Source organism: Otolemur garnettii, unplaced genomic scaffold (genome assembly GCF_000181295.1).
Source record: "Otolemur garnettii isolate 467f Iridium unplaced genomic scaffold, OtoGar3 scaffold00245, whole genome shotgun sequence".
NCBI classification, from domain to species: domain Eukaryota; kingdom Metazoa; phylum Chordata; class Mammalia; order Primates; family Galagidae; genus Otolemur; species Otolemur garnettii.
In genome coordinates, this window is record NW_003852640.1 from 1,709,342 (window position 1) to 1,719,292 (window position 9,951).

Here is a 9,951-nt window from a genome sequence, read left to right on the forward strand (position 1 = left end):
CCAACACTCTGGGAGGCCGAGGCGGGTGAATGACCTGAGCTCACGAGTTCAAGACCAGCCTGAGCAAAGCAAGACCCCGTCTCTACTAAAAATAGAAAAACAGGCAGGAAGATGACTTGAGCCCAAGAGTTGGAGGTTGCTGTGAGCTATGACGCCACAGCACTCTACCCAGGGTGACAGTTTGAAACTCTGTCTCAAAACAAACAAAAAACACAAAACCAGAAATAATCCTCAGAACCCACAATCAAAAATAAAATGTATATAAAGAAAAAGACAAGTGGACATCAGACTTCTCCACAGCAACAGACAAAGCAAGGGAGAACTCAAGGAAGTGAAATTTAAACTAACCCGTTATATACTGTCAAGTTGTTCTTCCACTATCAGTGCTACAGCAAAAGCTTTAAAGAGCTAAACTTTGATTTTAGCAGAAACAGAAAAAAAAACCCCAACAATTACAGATTAAATTCCTGACTAAAAATAATTGGAAAAAGAAAAACAAAGCAAATAGAAGGGAGCTCAAGGAACACAATGACAGTGATAAAAGCAGAACTTAATTATAAAGAGAAAAAGTGAGACCTAATTCATAAATTAAAACCTCAGTTCTCTGAAAAATTAAAGTGACTAGCTAGTGAAACAACTAGATAACTTAATCAGGAGAAAAAGAGAAACAGTACAGATACATGAAGTAATAAGTCTGAAGAATGAACTAATTATTGAAAGAAAGGAGGATTTTTATAATTACATGAGACTATTTCATATACCTTTATACAAGTGGAAAATTACCAAGAAAGTACAGTTAAGCAAAATTTACCACAGTAAGGCCAGGTACAGTGGCTCACTCCTGCAATCCCAGCACTTTGGGAGGCCAAAGTGGGAGGGTCACTTGAGGCCAGGAGTTGGGGACCTGGCCAACATGGAGAGACTCCGTTATACAAAAAAAAAAAAAAAGCTGGGCATGATGGCATTTGCTTGTAGTCCCAGCTACTGGAGAGGTTGAGACAGGAGAATTTTCTGAGCCCAGGACTTTCAGATTACGGTGAGCTAGGAGTGCACCACTGTAGTCTAGACACTGTCTCTAAAATAAAGAAACAAAAAAACCCTCCAAAATTGGCTATAGAAGAGATGGCTTGAACAAATCAATTTCCAAAGAATGCAGAGGAACATGTAAATATGAGAAACCACCCCAGATAAAAGGGCCAAGTAAGACTATTTTGCACAAAAAAATTGTGCAAAACCTTTAATGACTAGATTTTCCCAATGATGCATAAATTAAGGACATAAAAATGAGAGATTTCCAATTTTTAAAATAAAGCCGCACAATATTGATAACTTATCTAACAAAAGCTATAAAAATAAGGAAAATCACAGGAAATAAGGAAAAGTTGAAAAAACTTTAAACAGGCTCGGTGCTCCATAGCTCAGTGTGTGGACCCCAGCCACATACACTGGTGCTGGCGGGTTTGAACCCTGCCTGGGCCTGCTAAACGACAATGACAACTACAACAACAACAAAAATAGCCGTGTGTTGTGGCAGGTGCCTGTAGTCCCAGCTACTTGGGAGGCTGAGGCAAGAAAATCGCTTAAGTCCAAGAGTTTGAGGTTGCTGTGAGCTGTGATGCTGCAGCACTCTACTGAGGGCAACATGGTGAGACTGTCTCAAAAAAAAAAAGAAAGAAAGAAAGAAAAGAAAAATCTTAAATAAATATGAACAAATAGTACCCAACAGCACATTCAGAAAACAATATACTATAACAAAGTAGGATTTAGTCCAAGAATTCTATGATAATTAAATATTAGAGAATTAATCATATTAATAGATATATCATGAGAAAATGTACAGTATTTGAAAATATCCTTGAATAAATTAAATATAATTTCTTAGTTAAAGATATTTAAGAATGTATAATCTCTTAAAGCCGATATCTTACATAAGAAAAATGTTAAAAGCATTCCCACCACTATTTGAAATTCAATCAGGAGCATTCATCAGTGCAATTAGAAAAGGTTAAACAATTAGAGGCATTATAATTAAAAAAAGATGTAAAGTCAATAGATGATATGATAGCATCCATCATCTGGAAATTTTAGAGAATAAATAATAAAAATAACAAATTTGGGAAATGCTCAGTCATGAGTCAGGATGCAGATAAACTCAACCGCCACCAGAGGGCTTCTGTTACCAGAGGGGGCCGAGCAGGCTGGGGCCTTCAGATGCTCCCAGCGTTGCAATTGTCATTCCCAAAATACAGTGGAGAGCTGTGAATAGAATAAGGACTGGGATTCCAGAGATGGGAAAACTCTCTGAGGGGAGCCAACAACCTGTTTTCTTTGGGGTGCTTGACAAATCCAGGCATAAGGAAGGGACAGGTTTGGCCTACACAGCGACTCTCCTCTGGGAAGACAAATCCCGTGAAAATCTTAAGACCCACAAAACCACAAGCACTTGCTCATTTTCTCACACAGAATTCATGCTGAGTTTTGGGTCAGGAGGTGAGTGATGACAACCTGGGAGGGACCTACAAAAGGGAGAGTGAGGCCTCCGTCAGTCTCAAGGTTCTTGGGAACCACTTCCCTGCAGAGGAAGGAGGCCTGCTTCAGACACAGCTTTCATCTTGCTCTGAAGACACTTGCCAGCTTCTGGAGCTGCAGAAGTAGCTGGTGGGAGGCTTGAAAGTGAAGCACACGGACACCAGTGGGAAGAGCCAAACCTCCCACATCCTGCAGGCTGAGGACACGAGCCCAGCAGAGTCTCCACCAGAAGCCTGGGAGGGCCATGCCTGGGGAAAGGGATAAACAAAGGTGACCCGAGTCTTCTTTAAACTGAGCCAGCCAAGCTCAGCTTCTGCTGGAGTTGACCTTTGTAGTCCTTCATGCTGATCAGCCTAAGCAAGGAGAGGAAGGACCCTCTGGCAGGTGCACCCTAAGTAAGGCAGTCACAAAAGACAAACACTGGGTGATTCCACTCAGGGGAGGTCCCTGGAGGAATCACCTTCATGGAAATAGACAGTAGAATGGGGGCTGCCAGGGCTGGGAGGGGATGGGGAGTTGGTGTTTAACGGGTACAGGGTTTCAGTTTTACAAGATGAAAAAAGGTGGATGGTGGTGATGGGTACACAGCATTATAAATGTATTTAATGCCACTTAAAAATGGTAACAATGCTAATTTTTGTGGTGCTAATTTTATCACAACAAAAAGAAAAATACACACAAAGGAAATGTGATGGTGATTCTCAGTAAGAAAGTCAGTCAACATGATGGGCTTTTTTTTTTTTTTTGAGACAGAGCCTCAAGCTGTCCCCTTGGGCAGAGTGCCGTGGCATTACAGCTCACAGCAACCTCCAACTCCTGGGCTCAAGCGAGTCTCCTGCCTCCGCCTCCCAAGTAGCTGGGACCACAGGCGCCCGCCACAACGCCCGGCTATTTTTTGGTTGCAGCCATCATTGTTGTTTGGCGGGTCCGGGCTGGGGATTCGAACCCGCCACCCTAGGTGTACGTGGCTGGCGCTCTAGCCGGTTGAACTAAAGGCGCCGAGCCAACATGATGGGCTTTTATGACCAGAGCAGAGTTGTTGTTGGTTCATTGGTGGAGATGCCATTACTGGGTAGTTTTCCTTCTGAGACTGTGATATTTTGCTTATATGTATGTCTTCAGTCAGTGCGGTAGCTTACACCTGTAACCCCAGCACTTTAGGAAGTCAAGGTAGGAGGACGGCTTGAGAATAGCAGTTCAAGACCATTCTGGATGACATAGCAAGACCTTGTCTCTAAAAAACAAAAATCATCTGAGCTATAGCCTGTAGTCCCAGCTACTCAGGAGGCCAAGGCAGGAGGATTGCTTGAGCCCACAAGTTTGAAGGTGCAGTTAACTGTGACGATGCCACGGCGTTGTTGACCAGGTGACAGAGTGAGACCCTCTCTTGAAAAGAAAAACAAAGGCTCCTGTCTTCCTCCGTAGTTCCTGGATCATAGCTCCCAGGGCCCGAGTTCAGCGTGTAGTCTTCTGGTGTAACGTTGGGGCACTTCAGGCTTCAGAAACAGGCCTCTCCTGCCCTCCTTTCACTTGGCCACGGCAGGACTCTACTCTGATTGTTGGTCAAAAGACCCTCAAGCCAAAGAGGGCTTTGTGTCCTGCCCTACACACTAGAGAAAGAGAGGCTGCTCAGAGGCTGGGAGACTCTAGGCCAGGCCTTGCTGGGCCCCCTCAGTCTGCCAGTGGCAGGCCCCCACCTTGAGCCAGTCACGCTCCCACACAGTTGTTGGTCATGCCTATGTAAAGAGACCTCTGTAAAAACCCAAAAGACAAGGTCTGGACCTTCCAGACTGCTGAACACGCAGGGCTCCTGGAGTGTGAGGCCCAAGGAAGGTCACGGGGGCTCTGCATCCCCCCATCCCTTTCTCTGCACACCTGTTCATGCGTTTCCTTTGTAGTATCTTTTATAATAAATGGATCACTTAAGTCAATGTTTTCCTAGCAAATTAATTGAACTATGGGGACCTCAACTTGAAGCTGGTTGGTCAGAAATTCTGGAGTCCTAGAATTGCAACTGGTGTCTGGAGGAGGGGGGATGTCCTGGGGGGTTTGCCACTGATGTGTCTCCACCTAGCCGGTGTCCCATGCACAATTCTGACTTTGGTGGCCAGGTAGTTGAAAGGAAAAGAAATAACCTTACTATAGATGGGAAGGGATAGAGGGGAAGTATTTTAATGAAACACAAACAGAAACAAATAAGCCAAACTGTTTTTCAATGAATAACATAACCACAGGAAGAAGGGGACAAAACCAGTCCAAGATATTTGGACACAATATTTGGACTATGTTTCCCCAGGCTAAGGGCAAAAGAGCACGGCAGAAATATTGGATTCTGCTTTACTAGGTGTCCTTTCCACAGACATACGAGTAAGCAGTTCTAAAACTCTGTGCATGTTTTAGGGTTGAATAACTAAGTAAATACTTGTGGGTAACGTGGGTCAGATTTCACGGTCAGAGAAGGAAGTGACCAACAAGAGACAGAGCAGAATGACGGTGGTGCTGGGTAGGAAGAGGGCAGCAGCTCGGCTTTAGATGGGCACACAGATACAGCGAGGCAGAGATCCATAGATAGACGTGGTCTGATGACTGAGTTCATGCACTCATCCTAGAAAACGTGCTTCTTACCTCACTGCTGAATATCCCTGCAGGCACCTTTGAAGGGAAGCTGTGCACCAATGCTGGCACCTAATCCACCCTCCAAAGCAATTTTGGAACTCTTCTCTTGGAGTGGCCATCAGAGCTGGTGTTGTATTACTCTTGATGTCCTGAATGTCACCAAAATGTCTTCCTTTATCTTCAGGTAAAGATAAAAGTCACTGGGGGCCAGACCAGGTGACTGGGGAAGGTGTTCAAATGTAATTATTTGTTTGGTGGCTGAAAACTCCCTTACAGACAGTGCTGTGTGAGCTGGTGCATTGTCATGATGCAGGATTCATGAGTTGGTGAATAGTTCAGGTCATTTTCATGCAGCCTTTTCGGCACATGTCTACCCAGGGTGGCCTCACTTGTCAGCCACCCCCACGTCCTCTGTGTCCCAACTGTGAGTGCATCTGTCTTGTGTCCTGCTGTGTTCAGAGCCGAAGACAGGGCTAGCACGTGGCAGTACTCAGAGGTTCCAAGTCGAATGACTCTTTCCCTGGACAGGCTCTGGGTAGAGTGTGTGTCTGAGGGCTGGGCAAAGACAGGGACGGCTGCAGACGTGATGGTTTCTACTGCCGTGTGCCAGAACTGGCAGGCTCAGGGCTTAGATCTACAGGTGTTTTCTACCTCCACGATTCTCTGGGTCCTGGCCTAGCTGGGCCCTTGCAAGGCTGAGATCCAGGTATTGGTCTGGGCTGGGGTCTCATCTGGAAGCTCCTCCTCAGTGGGAGGACCTGCTCCCAAGCCCATGTCAGTGGGTGGGACTGTGCCTGGGTGAGACTGTGGCAGAAGGCTGTATCTTCACTGGCTTGAGGGAGGCCACCCTGTCCCCTGCCATGTGGCCCGAGCAGCTTGTATGATGGCTGGGGGCGTCAAGGCTGGCAGGAAAAGTGTCTCCCTTCAGACGCTACAACTGCACGTGACGTCAGTGTGCTTGGCCCCTTGGCTTGTCCTGCTGTTTGCCACATGTCATGACTCTGTCCACACTTGGGGCAGGGGAGGGCTAGGAAGGGAACCCCATGAGGGCCAGAGCACCTGAGATGGGGTCATGGTGCTGTGGGAAAGCCCCTGACTCACCCTCAGGAAGATTCCCACAGCTGCCCACATGGACTCCTGGGGACAGCCTGGGCAGCCTAGGTCTGGGGTGGGGAGTGAACGCTCACCCCCTATCATCCTGAGGGCATGGTTAGGAACAGGCAGCCTCAAGTCTAGGTCTCTGCTGGACCCCATGTGCTGGGCGGGTTTGTGTTTTCTCTGCTCCCAGGACCCCCAAGGAGGGAGCCACTTTGTGGCAGTGGCTCTTGGCCTGGATCCCTGAAACCTGGCCTTGCTGGGTGGGGACAGGAGTCAGCCTGAACTCTACTCATAGACGACTGGGTGGGAGGGGGATTCAGCTCATCCTCTGCTGGAGGTGCTGCAGGATACAGACAGAGGTCTGGCCCTTTGCAGAGAATTGAGGTGGCAGTGTCCCCATGAAGCTGCTGGTGGGAACCAATGGCATGGCTCAGCCAGAAACAGGAAGAGCATTTCCTCAGAGCTTCTGGGAGAGGTGGGCAAGACACAGGAAGATGACACAGTGTGGTACGCCCTCCTGGCCAGTGCCAGGATTCCTGTTATCTCTCACTCAGGGCCAGAAGGAAGGGGTAGGAGGAGAGGGCCTTGCTGCTCAGGAGAAGTGACCAGGGTGAGGGATGCACGCAGTCCTGGGAACCCTGCCAGAGGGAGCTGGTGGAATACACACCTAGTTTCTCACATCCTGATCTGCTGCTGGGGCTTCTTGTTGGTCATCCCAAAATTTGCTGTCTCTCACAAATGAAGGGGCTGAGCTGGAGATCCTGCCTTGATGACAGGTGTCAGGTGTCAGCTGAAGCTTCTCCACTGACAGGTCAGCACATCCTGATGGCCAGCACCACCAGCCCTCCCCCCTCTGCTGCCTTCCTCTGTGCCCCCACAGAATTGTTTTCTTAACCCTCCTCATTAGAGGCTGTCTTCCCTCCCCTCGATCCCTCCTAACTCCCTGAGTATAGTTCAGGGGACTCTCGAGGAAGCTAAGAGAAGTGAGAATTTGAAGCTCCATTAGAGAGGAGTGAAGCATTTCACAGAACAGGACAGGACCCAAGGCCCCCAGGAGTGGAAGGGACAGGGTCCATAAAGGAGGGCTCTCCTGTCTCTTGCAGCTCCAGTCTAAAACCCACAGGCATGCATACACACACACTCACATGCACGCATGCACACACATGCACTCATATGCACGCATGTACAAACACATACACTCACATGCACGTATGCACACATATGCACTCATATGCATGCAAGTACACACACTCACATGCATGCATGTACACACATACATGCACTCACACACACGTGCCCTCACATACCCTCAAATGGATGCACACACATACATGCATGAATGCACACACACACACAGACTCATATACATGCATGCACACACAAATACATGCACATGTGCAAACACACACACTCACATGCACACACGCACACTCACATGCATACACGAACACACACACTCACATGCATGCACGCACACTGACAAGCATACATGCACATACACACACTCACATGCATGCACGCACACTCACATGCATACATGCACACATACTCACATGCACGCATGCACACTCACATGCATACATGCACACACACACTCACATGCACATGGGCGGGCAGACACAAGCAAACATGTGCAGATAGGAGGGCTGGAGGCAAAGGTTTTTGAAGTCAGAAGCAGCCACGCACAGTGTGGCCAACTGAGTCTTTAAACAAAGGTGCAGAAGCCATGGCTGGAAGAAAGAAGCATCTGCGGCGTGGAGCAATTCAAATCTGTGGGCAGAGGAGCCGTGAAACCCCTGGGCCATGGGACATGGCGTGGAGGGCCCTGAAGGGCACTGTGCTGAGTGAGAGCCAATCTCAAGTACCATGCGCCCTGCAACTCCTTCTAAGAAACATTCCTTGGAAATCCCAGGACAGTAGAGAAAAGTTGAGAGGGAACCAAGAGACCAAGGAATGGCTCAGACAGGCCTGCGTGGAGGCTCAGAGGAGTTGATTGGAGGTTATTGCTACTGGCGGACGGGAGCTTCTTGCACAGTCCACACCTGCCTCCCTCTGGCCTTCCATCCTTTCCCCGTGAGAGCTGCAGCAGGTTGTACCTTTGCAGTGAAACATCACATGGGCACTGTAGCATCACCACATCCTGTCACGGCCATGCTGTGCACATGACATCACAGTTTCCCAGGGACTCAGTGCTGAGATGAGCCAGAGGGCATCGGAGCACGGCCAGGGCAGCTAGAGCACTCAGGGCCGGCTTGAACCGCTGAGAACCTGCTGGGACACCCAAGAGTGCTGGCTCCTGCCTAGTCTGCTCTGTGACAGCCTCTCTGAGCACCCCAGGCCGGCACAGTGTGCCCTCTGTGTGGTGGGGAACAACAGAATGTGCAGCGAAGCAGAAAGGTCCAGAAGTTGCCAGTTCCTGGTGGGAGAGGCAGTGGGAGGGTCCATGAGGGCTCAGTCCAGGGGCGATCTTTGTGGAGATGGAGCAGCTCTGCGTATAAATGGGGTGGAGGCTGCACGGACTCCACACCTGTAACCCAGTGACACGGAACTAGATATGCATCATGCCAGCATCAGCTCCCTGGCTGTTGTGTTCCCCTGTGGAACGGAAAATGTAACCACTGGGGGGAGGTTGGAGGGGCTGTGGGACCTCTCTGGGCTACTCTGCAACTTCCTGTGATTCTGTACTTAACTTAAAACAAGGTTTTTAAAGAGAAAACATCAGAATGATTTGCTTTCTAGTTTTCCTTGTTTCACCTTTTACAAACATTTAATGCATAATTTATCTTTCTTAATTACATTTTCAAAAATTTCCCCTTCGACTTGCTGGGGACATGCTCTGCTGTTTTAACCCTCTGTGGACACTGAGTCTCCTCATGGTGGGTCCGGCTTTTCTCCTCTTGTCCTTGGCCCGGCTCTCTCCAGGTCGTCCACGTCCTCAGGTTCTGCACAGAGTAGCTATTTCTGTTGACGTTGTGCTGCGCCTATAACTTCTGTGTCACTGACGTCTGCTCTCAATTTTATTCGTTCCTTTCTTCTCTTTTTCTGGATTCAATTTCCTTTTTCCCCCCGTAACTTCCTGTGATGAATGCTTCATTAACGTTGAATCTATTTTTTAAAAAAATATATAAAGGTGAGTCTTACAGAGGCCAAAGGGAAAGCTTCCCCTTTGCCCTCTGAAGGTTTGATGATAAATCAATCATAACAAGTAGATGAATTATAGAAAAGGTCTGCACTTTGCCAACATGTCCTCAGGGTGGGGAGACCACAGCGTGATTACCCTCCTCCCTGTAAGCTTCTATTCCATCCTGGCAGAAAGGTCCTGCGAGTGGGGAGATGAGGAATTCTGCCGATGGGCCATACAAGAGTATTAGGGAGAATGAGTGGATCTGGGAAGGGAGGAATTTGAAGGAGCCTGAGAAAGACCAGGTCTTTCTGTGTTGCCCAGGCTGGTCTCCAGCTCCTGGCCTCCAGTGATCCTAGTGAAGGGGATCTCTGAAATAAAAAGCAGGAAGCAGCCCTGATGGAAACAGTTTAAAAATTAACAGAGCACTGCTGGGCCTGGTGACTCACACCTGTACTCCTACCCCTCTGGGTGGGTGGACTGCCTGAGCTCATGAGTTTGAGACCAGTCTGAGCAAAAAGCGAGACCCTCACCTGTACTAAAAATAGAAAAACTGAGGCAAGAGGATCACTTGAGACCAAGAGTTG